The following is a 21,493-nucleotide window of genomic DNA, read 5'->3' on the forward strand; positions in this document are numbered from 1 at the left end:
TATTGTTGAGGTTCATAGTACTAACGTTGAGCTTTGGAGCTTGAACTTTCTAGAGTTGTCTGTAGTCAAGGCTGTGGGTGAAAGTTTGTTCAAATTTATTAAGAGGAGAGGGTGGTCTTATGGGTCCATTATTGTTTGGGTTTTGAAGCAAGGGCTGATGCAACTGTAACCTTGAGATGTTTTGTTTGTTTATTCTTTTAATTGAAAGAAAGAGAGTCTCATTACATAACCAGATTAGGCTGGTCCTCAGTATAGTAGGCTGGAAATCACTCATAGACTAGGCTAGCCTCAAACTTGCCTTTACCTCCTGAGGGATGACATTAGAGGCTGTGTTACAACACCTGACCAGCCTTGATCTTAAAAATTATTCTTCTTTTATAATAAAATTAAAATCCCAAACTAAATATAGTTAATCCTTAAGAAGTAATCAAGTGAAAAATAAAATAGTATTTTATAAAGATCTTGCCGTGGAAAGGTTGAGTAACTGTTAGCATTAATTTCTACCTTGTTTGATTACCAGTGGGAAGCTCTAGAATTTTTTTCTGGGGATGTGGTATAACATATGCACTCTTTGTTAAAAATTCCCTCTCTATGTTCTTACTGGGCTCAAAATCTGCCTTTGGGTTAAGGTTCTAACAAAGCAAATGAGATGGGCACATGCTATCTAATGTCCATCACCTGTTATCACAACTTACTAGGGTTTTTTTTTTTTTTGTATTAGTTTTACCTTAAAATAAGGTTCTGAAGGAGTCAGACACTGGACATGTAAGTTTTAATGAGAGGGGAGAGTTGAAAATATGGGCTGTTATATAGAAAGGCAGACTTAAGAAGATATGAGAAGGCCTGGAGATATAGCTCAATGGCTAAGAACACCTGCTGTTCTTGTAGGTTTGGTTCCTAGCACCCATGTCAGGAAGCTGACAACCTCATGGTACTGCAGTTTTAAGGGAAGCTGTTACTCTCTTCTGTCCTCTTCAGGTATCTGCCTGCATGTGGTACATACATGTGTACACACACATACACACACACATACACACACAAACACAGGCACATACATATAAAATAAATACATTTTTAAAAAGGTCATGAAAGTGGGCTTAGTTAGAATTGAGTGCCCAAGTCCAGACTGCTGTGGTCTGAGGAAGATTAGCCATAAAAGGCAAAAGATGAATTAATCTCTGGTCATTTTGCATTTTCCACTTGGCTGAGCATTTCATTCTCTTTCAGGTAAAGGTGAAGTTCAAGGAATAGAAATATCTTCCTTCAATCGGAAATTTCACTTTCAATCATTTCTCTGGAGACGTTGTCCTCTTATATAACGTTTCCCCATGAGAAATTTCTCATCATGCCATGATGAGGAATGGCATCCATTCTTTCCAAAGTGTCTTCTTGAACTTGCTTCCCTTGCACTTCACTCGAGGATGAGAAGTAAGTCTCCATTTGTTAGCAGCTTTCCAATACAATCGGCATCAGAACACATAAAATAATCACTGATGAATTTGTATCTCAAAGCAAGCATTTGTGAACAGAACATTCAGCAAAATGAACTTTCGATATACTGGAAAGGCATCTGCCTAATAATTTGTGAGATGCCATTGAAACGACCCTGCTCCCAAATTCTCCGCTCCCTCCCACATAGCCTTAAGTCCCAATCATTAAAGATTAGTTTCCCTAGATTAAAAGACACAAAGTTTCAGAGGGTTCCCTTTGAAAATTAAATCCCGGGGCATGGGAAGTGAAATACGAAGAGGGGGAGACATTCCAGCACAAATGAATCTATCTGTATCAACAACTTAGTTCCGAACAGGACAAAGTCAGTTGTGGATGCAAAGTGACTATTAATGAGCAAGAATGGGAGGCATCCAAAGAACTTGTTTCGCATCCTTGGGTAGACGTGCAAGGAAAGCAAGTTCAAAAGGTTACTTTGGAAAGAATGGTTGCTATTGTACCACCACCTATTCAATAGGGTAACTTTGTGTAAGAGGACAAGATGTCAAGAGAGATGGTTGAAGATGAAGGTTGGTTTTTAGGGAGGACATACAGAATACAAAACCATAGTGGCTGAATTAGTGAGAGTTGGTGCAGGAGGAGGAAGAACATGGTCTGGCTTGTGAACGTGGAAAAAAGGAGGTAAGAGAAATTGGAGAACAATTTCCTACACTTTAGGATTTGGAATAGAGCTGGTCCTATTCATAATAATTTAAATAAAAGTTGACATCTACTACGTGCCAGGTAGTATGTCACATGTCATGATTTTTAAAGCTTCTGTTTATTGGGCACTTGTACAATATTTTACAAATATTAATTGACTTGATTTTTAAACATTTTCCTATCTTAGCTATTGTTTTATTGATATGAAGAGAACTAGGACCAGGGTGACTCAAAAAAAAAAAAACATTTAATTGGGAGCTTGCTTATAGTTTCAGAGGATGAGTCCATGACCATCATGGGAGAAGGCAGGCGTCAGTGGCACTGGGGCAGTAGCTAAAAGCTTACATCTGATTCACAAGCAGGAGACAGAGAGAGATAGAAAGAGAGAGACAGACAGAGAGACAGAGAGACAAAGAGAGACAGAGACAGAGAGAGACAGAGTGAGGTTTTGAAACCTCAAAGCCCACCCCCAGTGATACTTCCTCCAATATCATTAATAATATTCATGAACCTGGAGGATGTAATGTTTAACAAAGAAGTACAACTACTGTATGATTTCACTTAGACATGGATTATGAAAATATTTGTTTCATAGAAACTGAGGGTAGAATGGAGATTAAAGAAGCTGGGGGTTGGTGGGAAGGATAAATGGAGGAAGTCGGATTGATTAATCAGCAAAGGCAGTTGCTTTTGTCTTAGATATATACTGTTTAATATACCATTAAAATTTATGACCAGTTTAAAAAATTGTATTCAAATAAAAAGCATTTTGTTTTTGTTAAAAAAAAAAAAGACCACATCTCCAATCCTTTCTAAATGGTTCACCAATTTGGAACCAAGTTTTCAATCATGTGAGCTTATAGAACCATTCACATTCAAACTGCCACAAAACCTTTATAGGTGGTAGGCTGTTCTTCCCATCTTATAGATCAAGTGACAGACTTAGGTTAAGTAATCCAAGGTCACATGACTGGTAAGTGAAGGGCTCAGATTCCAACTTGGGCTGCTTCTGTGCTTACTCATTGTGCCCTTCTATCTTCACAATATAATTCTACGTGTGCTACTCCTTTGGCTGCCTTTTCATTCAAAAAGTTTTCTTCACGGAACTAGGACCTTGGGTGGGGGGAGGATAATCATCTCAGTTTCCCTGTGCCTGGAGAGTTTTATATGGATGCAGACATTTGACATGTCTAAACCAAGGCATTCTCAAGCAAGTGAGGCCATTTGCTGCCCTGTGCTGTGAGTTGGACTGCAATAAAAGTAAACATGGGCTTTTCCTTATAGAACTTATGGGTTGGTCAAAAAGTTGTGTGCAATCCGAAGCCCATGGGCAGGTTGTGTCTCAACAAAGCTAGGAATGAGATTCAACACATTTGTAGAAAACACCATCATATTTCTGTGTCAAGAGGTTGGAAGCCCCAGGTAGTAGCAATTCGTTGCCTGGGTGATACAAGTGTAAGTAAATACGAAAGGAAAAAGAAGTTTCTTTGACAAGTAACAGGAGAGCGGGGAGGGGGGGGAGGGGCAGCCATGGTGTTTATTATTTGTCTATCTCTAGGTTCAAGAAGAGAGAGGTAGGGGCATTTGTTTTTTCTCCACGGAGTGATTTGTATTGTTAGCACGTGATACAATCAACACAGAGTAAACAACAATCAAGACTTACGCTAAAGCTGCCTCAGTTATCCCAAGGATGCATTCGTATTCCTGTCTAAAAACTCAAATAATTATGCACAGCACATGTGTATTTTTTAATCCTGCTTTAGTTTTTCAAATTTACAGCTGCAGAGAGCCCTAGGAGCTGTTTTTAAAGAGGATTAAGGCACTGCATCAAGAAGCCCCTGTTTCTAATCAGCAGAATCCGTTGTAGCCATAGAATTAAAATTAAATATCGTTACCCGTTTCCCTAGAAATTTAAATGAGTCTGCAAGTTAAAAACTAGAAAGATTTAAAAGCAGCAGGAATGTAGTGTGTGGGTGAGAACTCCTCCAGGGAGAGTCTCTTCTGGGATTCTGTGACGCACATGGAGTTGCCTATCATTCAAACTTGGCCCAGGGGAAGGATGGCGATACTATCAAAGCATAGTTGTCGGTCAAGGATTCCCCCAAACCCCTAACTGATACAGGCACTTGCTACTCCTCATGTTTGCCCACCAGAACTAGTTAAAACCCTTTTGCTGAAGACATCACACGCTGAGCTGGAAACTTTCTTTATGTGGTTATGTGGGCTTTTTTTTTTTTTTTTTTTTTTTTTTTTTTTGTATACACAAAGATACTATGCAGGCTACTAGGTAAGAAAAGACATCACCAATTTTACCCAGTAGTGAAGCCTCTGAACCACAATAATGACCTGATTAGAAAGATGTTACCACTTGTACAATAGTGGCACGACTGTTATTCTCGTAACCAGTCATTCTCTGATTGTCTTTGAAACCTGTTTTGGGAATTCAGTGCTTGGTACTGTAAACCCAATAAAAAAAGCTCCATAGCTGAGAATGTCTTTGAATGTCTTTGTCCCTAGAGGGGAACTTACTATATTTATTTAGTTAAACACACATGGCACCAAACTGCCTTCTAAATATTTATATTTATACCTATAGATGAATGCTACACTTAGTCCCATCCAGAGAAGTTTCTCTTTGCAATGAACTGCAGTAAACACAGAGACTCGTGGCTACTCTAGGTGTGAGAAGAATTGGCAGTCGAGTGCTCAGTCCTAAAAGGACACTTATATCTCCTCCTCTGAGGATCAGAGAACATTGAGGAAGAGAATGTAGAAAGAATGTAAGAACCATAGGATAGGCAGAAGGGCTGTGAAATGCTATCATGATGCCATCATGATCTCATAGCAGCTATAGTTACCTGCACTGGACTGTGCAAGACTGGGCTTGGCATTAGTTAGTTACAGCTCAGGGAGCTGCTCACAGGGCCGTACCCCATCCTGATGAGACACTGGGTACTGGTGAATTCTAGGGGAAATGGAGTCAACATCTTTTCCTCACCAGGATCCAATGCATAGTTCACAACTCATGTTCACACAATTTTCTGTGGTTAACTAGACAAAACAAAATGACATAAATGTGAAAAATAGGATTGGAAGGGGGTGTTGAGGAGGTAGAAGGGAGATATGAGAGAGTGAGAACCAGAACGCACCATATCCATGCTTGAAATTGTCAAAGAAGAAAATTAATAAAAAATGTCAAAGCCCACCACAGTCCTCTCTCAGTTCCTATCAGAACAGCATTGGCTGGTCGTGCGTTACTGAGAAAAGTGGAACTAGCCAGGAGACACCTTAATTGCAGGTCAAACGAGGTAAAAAAATGAATAAAAAATGATGTTGTTTTTATGCTTTAGTTTAGCAGCAAGAGTAAAATGGAAAAAATACTAGTTTCAAGAAATTATTAATAGGGCTGGAGAGATGGCTCAGTGGTTAAGAGCATTGACTGCTCTTCCAAAGGTCCTGAGTTCAATTCCCAGCAACCACATGGTGGCTCACAACCATCTGAAATGAGATCTGATGCCCTCTTCTGGCCTGCAGGTAGACACACAGACAGAATATTGTATACATAATAAATAAATAAAATATTTAAAAAAAAAAGAAATTATTAATAGAGAGGCAAGAGGTCTTTTCAGCCCTTCTGGAGAAGCTTATTTGAAATCCAAACAAAGACAGAACTCTGGGTTGAAGGCAAGCACACATCCTCTGTAGGAGAAGGTTCTGGGGGCAGTGGTATGTGCAGGTATGAAGCTGCATTTTGGAGGTGCTTGGTCATGCTTTAGAGTTCTGCTTCAGTGGCACTTAAGAGAAAGGTTAATTAAAATGTTCCAGGAGATAAAGTAGGAGCTGGCAAGGGCTGTTTAGGGCACATTTAAGGACTTGGAACCCCTGGGGCAGGACTGGTGAGCAGTTTAATATTGTTTATTAAGTATGAGTTTTACAGATAGTATTCTAAGGGAAGTACTGCTCAGCTGGCTGCATGCTGAGAACCACCAACCTTGTGGTGGAGTTTCCAGCCCTATCTAAGATCATGATTCCTGTAGCCTGCAGATTCAAGCCCATGTGCTTACCTGACTGTGTTTATGGGTGGGTTTGGGGAATCCACAGGGTATCAAGGTGGGTTTGATCAGTGAGTATAACCTCAAAAATATACACTTGGGGACTTTACAAACCCCAGAATAATTTAAGCCTCTTGGAGTTCCACAGTGGCACAATTTCTATGTTTTATAGTTTTATATGAACCCCGTTTCTTTTCTGATCTGTTAATATGGGATTTCAGACAGTCATATTATACCTTTGTGATGGAACAATAAAATGGTTTTTATTGAAAGGATTAATATGAAATAATGAATCCACCCACCTGTCCATCTACTACTTACCTACAAACATTTGGTGAGGACCAGACACAACTGTGGATCTAGAAACAGCAGTAAACAAGAACCTTCTTATTATGTTACCAATGGTGGTAGATAGGCAAATAGGTAGATAAAGAAACGAAGAAATAGGAAATAAATAACAAAAGAAAAAAGAATGAGTGGAAGGTGATGAGTTTTTAGGAGAGGGCTAGGGGAAGCATTATTTTAGATTGAGTAGTGGGTGGTCAGGGAAGGGATCTCTGGGAAAATTGTCTTTTGGTCAAGAACCACAGGATGAAAAGGACCAGTTACATGAAAAAGCTGAGGAAGGTTTATCCTGACAGCAGTAACAAATGATTGTAAAGGTTCCAAAACAGAAAAACTGGACCCAGAGTAAACACAAAAGCATGGTTGGACTCTAGGTAATACATTAACAGAATGAGATTATGTTGTAGAGGCATTCAGGGTGCTGGGCAGATGGCTCAGTGGGTAAAGTGCTCAGTGCTCAAGAATCAAGACTTGAGTTTGGGTTCCTAGCATCCATGTAAGAGCAGCTGGTCACGGTGGTGCACAGTCTAATCTCAGCACAGGGAAGGTAGAGACAGGAGGATCCCGGGGACTCACTGGTCAGATCGTTTAGTTGGATCAGTGGTCTCCAGGTCAGTGAGAGACTCTGTCTTAAGTAAGATGGAGCATGGCAGTAAAAGAGTCCTGACACATATCCACATGCCCTGACACACATCCACATGCCCTGACACACATCCACATGCCCTGACACACATCCACATGCAAATCACCTATAATAAGATGTTTTAAAAAGGTTTGCATGCTATGATATAGAAGTCGTACATTTGTGCACTTAGAGCCTATTAAAGGGAGATACTAAAAAATTAGTAAAAGATTATTCTTGAAATCATTTTATTACATGTGCTATATATATTTTATAACTATAAGTACAATAGGATTATTTTATTATACATATATTTCAAAATTTAGTTTTTCTATGCTTTTAAATTGTTTCTTAATTGGTCATTTGTTTTTCTTATAAGAGAAGACAAAATTCATTCTAACAACTGAAACAAAACACAAACGGTTTAAAACTGTCTTTCTTTTAAAAGTATCACATTAATTTCTAGGCTATTATGCTTGCTTTGATTGCTTGACAAAGTTAATAGCATCTTAAATTAAAAAAACATTCATACAAAATTGTCTGTGCAAATTATAATAACTTAAATTGAACAAAGGCATAAAATATTGAGCTTTAATTATTTCTAAATTTAATTTTGTTCTCACAAACAGGACAGAAATGGTCTAAAATAAATTAAAATAGAAATGATGTTAAAAAAAAACTTGTAAAAATGATGTTAAAAAAGCACTTCTGATGAAGTGGCTTCACCATGTCATCTAATGAACTCTTAGTGATCAGGGGAGAGGAGAAGGAGAGGGGAGAGACAGCCAAAGAGAGAAAGACAGAGGCAGAGAGAGACAGACAGACACAACATACACAGAGAGAAAGAAAGAGGCAGAGAGAGAGACAGACAGACACACAGAGAAAGACAGACAAAGACAGTCAGAGGCAGAGAGAGAGAGAGAGAGAGAGAGAGAGAGAGAGAGAGAGAGAGAGAGAGAGAGAGAGAGAGAGAGATGAGGACTTAGTTAAGCAGTGTAGATTATTAGCTTGTCACAGAGATGGTATATTTATAAAGGAAACTGAGGCAGATGGAGATCAGAAAATCTTTTGAGACTGTAGACCTGGATTTTAAGCCATCTTGGCAGCAGTTCTCAGGCTTTTTGATGTAGGATCTCTGCTCTGGTTTCTTCCCCTCCCATCCTCTTCTTCCCCTTTCCTCCTTTCCCCTTTCTTTCCTTTTTTCTCCCTTTCCCCCTCCTTATCTCCATCTTTCTCTCTCCCCTCTTTTCTTCCTCCCTTCCTTTCATTGTGTTGTTGGTCTTACCCAGGACCTCACATGCACTTGGTAAAAGCCTATTGCTGAGCCATAGACCCACCCTCAGAATTCTTACACTTTAAGAAATTTTTTTTAAAGCCTCCAAGAGATGCATTGTTGTTGTTGTTGTTATTGCTTTTTCAAGACTCTTTCGGTGTAGCCTTGGCTGCACTGGAATTCCATAGACCAGGCTAGGCTTGAACTCAAAAAGTTCTCTCTGCTTCCATGTCATGAGTGCTTGGATTAAAGGTGTGTGCCACCATTGCCTGGCTAAGCAATTGTTCAAAAACACTTATAGTTTGTATTAGTTATTGATCTTGTCTTGTTGATATTAAAAATAGCTGATCAAAGCAATTTAAGGAAGGAAGGGTTTCTTTTGACTCACAGTTCCAGAGGGTTCAGTCTATCATGGTGGGCAGGGCTGCAAGTTTGAGTTTCACTATAGAGAATTTAAATCTAAACACAGACAAATGAAACAGAACCCATAGACTACAAACATATGATACATGAAATTAGAACAGTGCACAGCTGTTGACAAAGCCATTAGGAAAGTGCAGTGACATATAGTTGCATATAGGGAAGTGGAATGTAAGCGTGTGCAACTGCTATGGAGCCCAGCAGGGACATTCTGGAAATACTGGAAATGGAGCTACCATGTGATTCAGCAATAGCAGAACTGGTTATGTCTCTGAAGGGTTCTAAGGAGACATTACTACAGAGATACGTGCACAACCACAATTATTGCCGTCACCATCACAATAACCAGGAAATGGAGCAAGCCTAGATGTCCATTAGCAGAGGACTGGGCAAAGAAAGTGTGGCACAGACTCACAGCATTTGCAAGAAAATGGATGCAACTAGAGGTTGTTATGCCCAGTGAAATAGAAAGATCCAGAAAAGTGACGACGGATTTTTTTCTCATAAGTTGAGTCCAGGCTTAAATTGTATTTATGTGTATGTGTGCTTGTAGGTCGTGAACTTGAAAAAGGCTAATGAGAGGAAATGAACGGACCTCCAGGGAGGTGAGAGAAGGAGATGGAGTGGACATAATTGGAAAGCTGGAGAGGAGAGTCGCTAAAGAGAGGGAATCAGCCTGAGGAGGAAGCGGGGTGGAAGAGGAGAATGAATGGGAACAATATATAATGACCTATGCGTATGAAGATGCTGTGATAAAACTCATTACTCAGTATTTGAACCTACAGAGTTTTTTTTTTTAATAGAGAATTGTGAGGAATACCGTATAATGTTTTCTGAACATAACATGAATATTGTATCTGTGAACTCATAGCTGCTGTGGTTGCCTGAACAAGAACCTCACAAGGTCAAGCCACCCTGAATTCTGGCATGGATGGAGGAAGGCCTCATCTCACCCCTTAGTGAAGAGCTGTTAGCAGTCTGTAGCTGCCTGGGGAGGAAGAATCATTCTTCTCCGAGAGTGTGGCGTTTGGTAAGTTGCCCAAAGCTCTAAGAAGGAGACATTATATGTATATCTATGACATCATTAGAAATACATGTTTTAGGGACAATTTTAAGAACCAAATCATGTATCTTTGTGACTTAAAACATCAGAGCACAATCTCAACACACTTCAAGCAATCACTGGAAGAAAAAGTTACTTGTTTTAAAGCCAACCAGGAAAAAGTTGAAGTGTGTCGAGAATGTGCTCTGACTGTCTTACCTCATTTCATAATATAACTCACACATTCATTTTCTCCCAGCCTGTAACAGTGATAACATGCCAAGAATATATTTTTTCCTACAAATTAGATTTTATTGGCAATTCATCACTTTGCAAATGACCAATGCATAGTATATATAAACTGTAAATAAAAGAAACTCTTAAGCCCAAAAGTCTAATTGGAGAAGTGAAAAAATTCAGGAATCTGTCTTGTCATTTGAATCCCAAACACTGATGTGAAAACTTAGAATTTCTCAGAATCTCTTTGGTGAACTTTCTAGAACACCACTCGCCTTGGGCCTTGCTGGCTGCTACCTGTGGTTAATGTTCCCTCTTGTTGAACTTCTAAGACTCAAGGACTGGCCTCCGACTTGCCTAGGAGTCGGAGTGGGTGGTCTTCACCAGTTTCAAGTCCTTTCAGATCTCCTCCTGGCCTCTGATGGGGCCAGATGTCATCCACCCTCTTTGCCACTTAAGATGGCCTCGTCATAGTGAACCAACTCAAATGGAGTTTAGTCTGTGTGTGTTCAGTTGCTTATGCTCAGACCCAAAGGATGCATTCATGTCTATGAGAGCTTGAATTGAGAAAGGGAGGAAAAGATGTTGCCCTTTGTAGGTGGCTAATAGGAGGATGATGCTTTAACATGGTGCTTTGGGTATGTTGTTTTATGCAATGCCAAAGCTTAGAGAGTGTTTAAGCTGCATATAGGGCAAATCCTGCTTTAATTCCCCACTGACCTTCCCTACTCTCTATATCCATCTGCTCCCAATTGTGTCTTATTGTTTTTTCCCCTTAAATCGGAGTCTATGTACAACTAGAAGGAATGCCCACTTCTGCTTGTCTCCTCCCTGCTCTGAGCATTGTATTTAACCTCTCAGACCGCTTCTGTACTTAGCTATCCATTGCTGTGGCTGTCTGCCAGCACGGATAGTGTCTGAACTCACCGTGGTTATTAGGAGTGGCTCATGGAGAAGGGACCAGGGATGATTTGTTTTGAAGGCAAGAAGGGTCCTGGATGAGATGATTTAATCTGGATTCTATGAAGCCGGTCTCACTTCCACATGACTGGGCGAGGGTAAGGCCCTAGGGCCTGCTCTGTCTGTGTTTCAGATCATACAGTTATGGTTCATTTCATCATGGCGCTCAGTCTCACTGTTTGAGACCATGAGATAAAGGCTCAAAATGTTTAGGATCTTCCCACAGCCCTGAGTTCAGGACAGCCAGTGGCTGGATTGTAAAACCCACATTTCATTTCCTGCCTCCCCACTGCTCCGCCTTTTTCACCGTGTAAGAACAAGCAGTCATATGTCCCATCAGCCTGGAGGTCTACATCAGTAACGCAGTTTAAATGCTACATAAAAGTGACAAGACTCAGTTCTTTTAAGATTTCAACACTTATTCTATAAAATAAAAGTTGAGACTTCATGCATGGCTTGAAAGTTCATTAAAAACATCTCTTCTCTCCCTTCTCACTCAACTGGCTCCATGCTATCGAAGAGAAATGTTAAGTACAAAATGTGTGTATCAGTATTTTAATCAAGTCAGAAACTCCCTCCTGACTGCTCAACATGGGAGTTAAGAATCTGCACTGAAATTGTGATGCTAAAATATAGATCTGAAGGGCCCAGAGGGCCCTGCCTCAGAGGAGCGGTGCACAGAGAGGAGGAACTTTCTGCTTATCTTTGATTCTGCCAGCTCTCACAAAGTTCCTGAAGAGGCTTGCGGGAGGAACAGCTTTAGAAAATAACAAGAAAATGGTGTAGAACTGCATTTAATGATAAGATTTTTTCCCTCGTTACTCATAAGGGTTGAATCGACACGATCTGACATGAATTATGGTTTGGGAACTGCTAATGGGCAATTTATTCAACAGCTGTAGGGAGGGTTATTGCTTTCTGTCAACAGCCACACTTATTTGTTTTGTGGGGATACTGGGCAGCTGCTGTAGAAGGACGTGGGTCCCTTAAGTGTTCTGTACATGGTTTGCTCAAATAGTCAGGTTTTGCATAGGCAGCCATGCAGGGCAGAGGCTGACATGATTCAAATCCAGAAGGGGAGGACACGTAGTTTTCAAAAATAGCTTTGGATATAGAGATGATGTGTGTGTGTGTGAGAGAGAGGGGGGTAGAGAGGGAGACAGACAGACAGACAGACACACACACACAGAATATGGAATTTATCACTTCATAAACTTTCCCCCAAAGCATCATCCTTAGACGACCTTCTCCATTTTCAGATAGACTGTAGACACTGCAATCACACTAGTTTCCATGAATCATAAAGCCAGTTCTGAAGGTCTGTAATTATCTTAAAATTATTCATTTATGTGTATGTGTCTGTACCTGCACAGGTTTCATAGGTATCTCATGCAGGCAGGTACCCATAGAGGCCAGGAGAGACCATCAGATCCCCTTGAAACTGGAGTTGGGTGGTTATGAGTCACTTGATGTGTGTGCTTCTGGGAGCTGAGCCTGGGTCCTCTGCAAGAGTAGTAAGTGTTCTTAACTGTTGGGCCATCTCTCCTGCCCATGGGCAATTGTCTTGCAGAGATGTGTTCGCTGACTTCCCATTGCATCCCAACACTTCTATTCCCGGCACTCAAAGTCCTCCGCCACACTACAGACATGTTCCTCACCTGTCCTTCTCAGTGACCCATACCTGTTCTCAGCAGACCGCTCTTTTCAGAGCAGACTTTGTGTTTTCCTGGCTTCTGCCTTGGCTCATGTACCTTTGTCTTTTCATCCTCCCTTCCTTCTTACCTTCTGCCATCAAACGTGGCCAGAACCTTTTATGCCTGCAAAAGCAACCTCACATTGAGTACTGGGGGTTGAAGGAATTCTTTAGGACAAATTCTTTTCCTGCCAGTGATTCACATCAAATGACATCTGTGAAAATACTTAACTATAATTTAAGTACAGCTCTTGGGATATTTTTGCTGAGTAGGTCTCGAGGAAAAGACTAACAAGAAAAGCAGTTTGGACTCGGGTTTGCAGCATGGCCTGACACAGCTGTGTACTGATGTGGACTGATGCCCACGGGAGGCAGTGGCTGCTTTTCTTCTCACCTATAACTTTTAAAAACAGATTCCAAAGTGGCTGGACGAGTTTGCACTCTCACCAGCAATGGAGGAGTGTTCCCCTTGCTCCACATCCTCTCCAGCACAAGCTGTCATTTGTGCTTTTGATCTTAGCTATTCTGACAGGTATAAGACGGAATCTCAGAGTTGTTTTGATTTACATTTCCCTGATGGCTAAGAATGTCGAACATTTCTTTAAGTGTTTCTCTGCCACTTGATATTCCTCTGTTGAGAATTTTCTTTTTAGGTCTGCACCTCCATTTCTTAATTGATTATTTGTTTTTTTTTTTTTTTTTTTTTTTGACGTCCAGTTTCTTGAGTTCTTAATATATTTTGGAGATCAGCACTCTGTCAGTTATGAGGCTGGTGAAGATCTTTTCCCATTTTGCAGGCTGCTGCTTTGTCCTATTCACATTGTTCCTTGCTTTACAGAAGCATTTCAGTTTCATGAAATCCCATTTATTAATTGTCAATCTTAGTGTCTATGCTACTGGGGTTCTATTCAGGAAGCTGTCTCCTGTGTCAGTGAATTTGAGACTATTTCCTAGTTTTTCTTCTATCAGAGTCAATGCAATTTAGATTTATGATGAGGTCTTGAATCTGTTTGTATTCTTCTACATGCTGATATCCATTTATGCCAGCTTCATTTGTTGAAGGTGCTTTCTTTTTTCCATTGTATAATTTGGATTTCTTTGTCAAAAATCAGGTTTCCACAGGTGTGCAGATTTATGTCTGGGTCTTTGATTCAACTCCATTGATTCACTTGTCTGTTTTTATGCAAATACCAAGCTGTCTTTATAACTATAGCTATATAATAGAGCTTGAGATCAGGGATGGTGATACCAAGGATGACCCCCCAGCTAAGACTCTTATTACAAGTGGATACATAGCCTGAACTGGCCATCTCCTTTGATCGGAATGGTGACTACTCCAAATGCAATCAGTGAGCCTTCATCCAGGAACCTGCATGGGACTGACCTAAGCCCTCTACATATATATGACAGTTGTATAGTATAGTCTATTTGTGGGACTTCTAACATGGGAGCAAGGGCTGTTCCTAACACTTTGGTTGGCTCTTGAGAACCTATTCCTAATAGTGGATTGCCTTGCCCAACCTTAATACAAGGCAATGTGTTCAGTCTTACTGCGACTTGATAGGCCATGCTTTGCCGATACCCATGGAAGGCCTGCCCCCTTCTGAACAGAAACGGAGGAGGAGTTTTTTTGAGGGAGGTGGGGCAGAGGGGAGGTGGAAGGAGGGAATGGGAGGAGAGGAGGAAAGGGAAACTGGTTGGATATAAAATAAACAAAGTAAAAGAAAGAGAGATTCCAAGAGAGTCATTCACAAATGTTGATGTAACTTCTGAGTCATCAAGTACCCAAGGAAGGAGTGATCTGGATGACCAACCAGGATGGATCTCTAATCACCTCTTTGGCTCGCTGTTGTCAGTTTGTATCTCAAGTTCTGTCATTACCACCCTTTTCCACTTCGCACAGGTAGAATCTCATGTTCTTTGTCCATACTTCATGAAACCTTTTCTCTGGTGCTTATTTTTTTTTCTGGAAAAATAAATATAAGGATTTCATTTTCCTGCACAGTTATTGTTATAATCTTCTGGCCTGGTCTGCCACCTGGGTACCCTGTCCCTTTAAGAGACAAGCCCCGCTTACTCCCAACCTCCCCCCTTCTCTCTCTCTCCCCCTCTCTCTCTCCTTCTTCTGGAGAGGCAGCTTCTGCCTCTTTTCCTTCTCCCCTTCCCTTTTCCCTCCATAACCCACTAAATAAACTCTATACCCAAACTTTCTCTCTCTGCATGATGTATCTGTCTGTCTCTCACCCACTGTGGTCTCCTGACCCTCGTGGGACCAGTCCTCCACCATCTGTTTATAAACGATATCATTGGTGTCCCCCATGTTTATAAATGATAACAGTTCCTCCCTTTAATTCAGGTGTACATCATTTTTAAAAGATTTTTTTTTTACTTTTAATTATGTGTATATTTATGTGTCTGAGTGTAGGTTTGTGCACATGAGTGCAATGCTCATGGAGGCCTGAAGAGGGCATCGGATCTCCCGGAACAAGAGTTACAACCAGTTGTGAGCCACCTGACTTGGGTGCTGGTGCTGAATTCTGTTTTTTTGTAAAATCAGTCTGCTGCTCTCTTAAGGGCAGGACCATCTCTCCAGCTTCAGGTACATGTCCTCCAGGTGTTTATTACACCTGCTCGGAGAGAGGTATCTTTTTTTCCTTGTAGGCTAGTTCAGTATCCTGCCATTCCTTGTCCTGCACACTGTCTCCCTCTGCAACGAAGACATTCTTGGAAGCTGACCTGTTTACTACATCTTGATTAATTCCATGCTGCAGTACTGCCTAGCTATAATTGCAGTATGCCAAAGCAAAACTCTTAATGATTTACACCAAAGTCAGATGCTGGAAAATTGCTTTCGATGATGCTGCTGAAGATGATTTCTCAGGGGCTAGTCTGTGGTAAACACTGCTTAAATGGAGCAGAGCTGTGTCATTTAAGTTCAGCAAAAGTCACGCAAGTGATGGGTGGAAAAGTTAACTGAACAGCTCAAGGGAAAAAAGAATATCTTTGGACTTGTTGTATGTGTCTCTCTGCTAATACATTAAATAAGACCAAAGCAGTTAGAGTGAGCTTTGGTTTCATGTAACGTTAACGCTTACCCTACCAGAGTCTTTGACAATGCAGGTATCATTTTCTTCCATGGTGAAGGAAGGTAAGAAGCCGGCAGCCCAGGACTGATCTGTGACTTCCCGAAGTCCTGAGGGACCAGAGCTACTTCTAGATCTCACTGTCCTTGTGGTATATGTTTCGTTTGCTCTTGTGATCCTGTATGGCTGCTAAGAATCCAGTCTTCACAGGAGTTTTGGTTTGTTTTTGTGTTTATTTTTATTTTCGGACAAGCTCTCATGTAGCCTAGAACTCTCTAGATATTTGTAGCTCACCCTGAACTCTCCTCTTGTCTTTACCTCCTTTGGTCTGTGGACCACTCCCAGCTCAGTCTGTACAGGTGGCTACTAGACCCAGGATGGAAGCAAGAGGGCAGGAAATGCCCTTTTCTGTTTACAAGGGTTTGCTGGAGGTACCACCTCCAACAAGGTAAGCAGTATCTCAGATAACTTTCCATTGACCAGACACAGTAAGTTCAGGTCTTTATTACCAAGGAAGGTGGATGCTAGAAAATACCTAGTGTGGGGCTGACGAGATGGTATGAAGGTAAAGAGTGAAGACTCCAGCGTTAGATTCTCAGCTCCCACATCAGGTAGCTCACAGCCATTTGTAACTCCAGCTCCAGGGGATCTGAAGCCCTCTTCTGGCCTCTGTGGACACCCGCACTCCTGTGCACAAACACAGACACACAAGAACATTCATCCTTAAAAATCCTTTGGAAACAGCTGTTGCAACAGTTTCTTTCAAACCAGCACTTATTTTCCATCCCTGGTTCCAAGCCATCTCTTCAGTGACCTTGTCTCCAGAACAGCAGACCTTGTCTCCTCTGCTTTTCCCCGGTTTCTCTTTTGCTTTTGGGGTTTTCCTTCTTTAGAAGGAAGGTCCTGCTATCTCCAGCTGTTGATATCTGCCTCTCCCAGGAACCCTCGCATGGGCTGTTGTCTGCTGAAGAGAGCTATCACATCGTGGGAATCCTATAGCTCTTATTTTCTCTACCATTTATATTTTTCCACACCTTACCTTATATAACAATAATAATTTATGTTGCATTTACATATATATTATTTTTCCACGAGATTATGAATCCTAGATTGCCAAGGACTCATTTTGAGCCTTAGTGCATCCCTCAATATAAATGACATTGCTAAGGTGTATTTATTTATGAAATGAATATTTATTGAATGATTCCTGTGTGTCACACTGCTGTGTCTAGTCAAAGCTATGGACTCAACCTGATGCTGCAACCCTTTAATACAATTCCTCATGTGTGGTGACCTTCAGCTATAAAGTTATTTTCATTGTTACTTCATAACTGCAATTTTCTGGTGTTATGAACTGTAACGTAAATACTTTTGGAGATAGAGACCCACAGCTTGAGAACTGCTGTCTTAGGCGAAACAGATGGAAAGAATCACTATGTAGTTTGCTAATAGACTTAGAAGAGAAATTACGAAGTGAAGTAGAAAGCATTAGACTATTTAGTCTTACTTACTGGACACAGAAGTGGTTTTCTAGGGAGTGCACACAAGTGAGTCGGCACAAGTAAGTTGAAATAACATTATGTTCATACTTTTAAGACTAGCATCTTATGGATAAAAGAGTATGGCTGGCAGTTGGCCATATTCAAGAAAAGTGGATTGAGATCTTAGAGGTTTTCAATAAGTATATACATCCAGATTACATACCCAAATATTCAAGCCAGTTGCAGCTTGAGTTCTCTGTCTCCTGCAGCCACAGTGTGTGGTGTTTCAGCAGTAAGTTCTTACTGTCTAGTTCTGGTGGGCAGCTAAGAGCAATGCACTAACCTGCATTGGTTTGGAAGTGTCTGAGACCCCCTAGATTAACAACTTCTAGGGACATATCTCATGCCTTGCACTGATTTTTTTGTTTTCTGAGAGTGGGATTATCCATCCATGTAGGGTACCTCTGTTCAAATGCCTTTAAATAATTATGTGTTATAATTAGCTTATAAAGTAGTGATTTTCCATTCATAAGTCTTTTCGTACATTTTCATTTTGATTAATCTTCTCCCCACTCCCTTCTTTCTCCCATACTCTTGCTTCTTCTACCTCTTCGTCCCCCATGCCCCTGCCTCATCCCTTTCCACCCTCAGTATTATTTCCCCTCTGTTTTCATCGCACATGTGTTCTACGTACTGTTCCCTCTCTCGTTGGCCCTTTTTGCAATGGATGTTGACTTCTCATCTCTGGAAACACCTTTGGGGGAATTATCCAATGAAAAACAAGAAGCTTCATCACTCAGCTACCATCCGTTGAGTGACAGGGATATGCCAGGCTCCACTCTGGCACTACTGTTTACAGAGGGATGTATCCATGTTCTTCAACTCTGCCTGGTCCTTTACTTTCACATAGTCTTTCTTTCCTCTTCTTAGCACATCTCTGAGACTCATTTCCACTCATTTTCATGGCTGACATTAGCCTCCTATTAGTCTCTGACGTAGCAGGGGAGTAGTGTCTTAGTTAGGGTTTCTATTGCTGTGAAGAGACACCAGGACCACGGAAACTCTAATAAAGGGAAACATCTGATTGGGTTGCTTACACTTCAGAGGTTTAGTCTGTTATCACCATGGTGGAACATGGCAGCATGCAGACAGACTTAGTGTTAGAGAAGTAATTGAGGGTTCTGTCTTCTGCAGGCAAGAGGAAGTGAACTGAGACACTGGGCTTGACTTGAATATAGATGAGACCTCAAAGTCCACCCCCACAGTGACACACTTCCTCCAATAAGGCCATACAGATGCCAACGAAGCCACATCTACTAATAGTGCCACTCCCTTTGAGCTTATGGGGGCCAGTTACATTCAAACTACCACAGGCGGGTAGGGGTATCTGATGTAGACCACGGATGAACACTCACAACTTTATATTTCAAAGATCTCAGTGTCCAAAAGGTTTCTTAAGTCTTTCAGAAAATCAAATGGTAAATTATGGAGAGAGTTTTCATGAAAGAAGCAAGAATCAATAAATCTTGGTTTTATTTAAGTGCATAAGCTGCATATAGAATGAAAATTTGCATATAAATTTCCTAAGGAATTTCAAAAAGACAGGTGATCCTGGTAGCGAGCTCGCCAGGAAGCAGAAAAATAGGTATTGATGATTTTCCCTCCCGAACGCTAGATATTCTGTTTTCTAGGACTCTCATGGTGTCCCAAGTGGGAGACGGCCTTCATCTCAGCATCCTGTGAGTGGACGGGAGGCTTTCTTCACCTCCACCTGCTGCAGGAGTGTGTTTACCACTTCAGTGTGATGAGGGTAGAAACATGCGGTTGAGAAGCTTACAGCACAAACCTACTTCACATAGAAATAAGCAGAAGTGAGAACTACTCCAACCTTCTGAGGATTGCCCTGCACGGAGGCTGCTACCTGCCTAATTTGCTAGCTCAAGAGTGCTCTGATTTTCCTAACCTTGAAAACTTTAAAAAAAAAACCCTCTGTAAGCCTTAGTCTGTTTTGTCATTTTCATGAAGGATTCTTCGATTGTTAGATTAGTTGCTGTGTTGTTAGATACTGCGTTGTTAGACACTGGGACATTGAGGAGGAGTTTCCTGGTCCTGTAAGGGGAGAAAATATCCCCGTCATATGACCAATATCATTCCATGGAAAAAAGTCATGTAGAGGAGAAGTTTAGTGTGAAACACATGTGATTTTTTTGTTTGTTTGTTTTTTTTAATCTGGTACATTTATGCTTATGTTCTAAGTCTTTAGATGTGTTTGGATCTGTTTCATTATTCACATCAGGATGAGCAAGGTGATGGGATACACCGGAAAGTGTTTGCTTCCACTTCTTCACTCCTGGCCTCCAGAACCTGGGACCATGGTACCTTCGTTGGTAGTGGGACTTCGCATATGTGATTAAGCTAAAGATCCTGAAATGAGGAAATTGGGCCTCATCCCAATCTAACCACAGTAGAGAACCTTTGCGATGTGACCAAAAATAGATGTGATGATAGAAGACAGGTCAGAGAAATGCTATGCCATTGCACCGAAGACGGGAGAAAGTGAAGCACAAACCAGAACCTTCGAGTGACTTCTAGGGATGGAGGAGGCAGGGTAACAAACCCTCAGCTTCCAGAAGATAATACAACCCTGCCAACACTTTGGACTAAGCCAGTGATATTTGCCTTACACCTTTGACTCCCCAGAACTATGAAATAATAAATACCAAGCTTATGACAATTAACTATAGAAGTGATAAAAACTCAACACAACAGACAGTTGATTCTCCAGAGACTGCAGAGAAGGGATGAGTGGGTGGAGAGGCAGGGATGGTTGGGATGTTCAGGGAGTCATAATGAAACCTGGGAATTGGTGATCAGGATTTTCATACTTGACTTAAATTGAGAATTACATGACAGAAGGCCAGGTTTTTTTTCCTAATTGTGTATTCCTGAAACTACTGACAGGTCAAATAATAAACAGAGAGTGATTCTCCACAGACTAATAAATGTATTCAGGAGCAGTGCCACCGTGGTGTTGTTTGTGCTACAGTAATTTATGATTGTATTCAAAGAAGTTGAGAAAATTGATGTTTTAAAAAGCAAAATTAGGATTGTGTAAGTTTCTTTGAAATCAGAAACCTTCACTGAAAGGACCAGGAGCAGGCACCAGACTAAGGATGGGCTTTTCATTCTTCTATGTGAGGTTGTGATTCAAGGCTGTACATCTGGCAAAGTGTTCCTTGTGACTGTTGCTATCAGGCCTCTCAGAAGATCCCTCCTCCGTGATGACAACACCTACAGCTTTTCTACTCCTTCCCCCCACCTTGTCTTCTCGTCTCTTCCTCTCCCTGTCTCCTCCACTTTCTTCCTTAGAGTCTGGCATAAGTCGTTCCATTTTGGTTTGGACAGCTATTATCCTAGGAGAAGGTTCAACGTCAGCAACCACTCCAAAGAGCATCTTGCCCAGCAGGAGTTGATTTCCATGTGGGTGGGTGCATATGAGAACCCAGAGGGAAAGTGGGTGGCCCCAAAGATACTGTAGTAATACCATTTTGATTATAAACTTTCTGATCCACTTTAGCTTCTATTCTGACATCTTAAATCAATATAACTTTGACTCTAGTTACCAAGTGTTGCTAGGGCAACGATGACACAAAAGACAGTCATATTAACCTCAGGAATGATATACCTATGAAACAAGCCTGGGACTGGAGTGTACTGGGAATGAAAATTAAAGGAGCCTTGGAACAGTAGCAGTGCTATGCTTCCCCCCTTACATAATTAGAATCTTCTAGCTAAGAGAAAGCTGTCCTTTCCCCTGGGGGGGGGTGGATTCTGGACCCAGGAGAGGCTGAGATGGAGACAAGAGAAATAATTCTCTTAAAGTCTGTACTTCAGTTGGGATAAAGAAGGTCCCTCTGGGCTAATGGCTCTCTAGCACTCTAGCAATTCACTCCTTCTCTCTCTCTCTCTCTCTCTCTCTCTCTCTCTCTCTCTCTCTCTCTCTCTCGTTTTTTTGAGACAATGTTTCTCTGTAGCTTTGGAGTCTGTCCTTGACCTCACACTGTAGACCAGCCTGCCCTTGAACTCACAGAAATCCTCCTGCCTCTTTCTCCCGAGTGCTGGGATTAAAGTGTG

Source organism: Alexandromys fortis, unplaced genomic scaffold (genome assembly GCF_014885135.2).
Source record: "Alexandromys fortis isolate MF-2015 unplaced genomic scaffold, M_Fortis_MF-2015_v1.1 scaffold_57, whole genome shotgun sequence".
NCBI classification, from domain to species: Eukaryota; Metazoa; Chordata; class Mammalia; order Rodentia; family Cricetidae; genus Alexandromys; species Alexandromys fortis.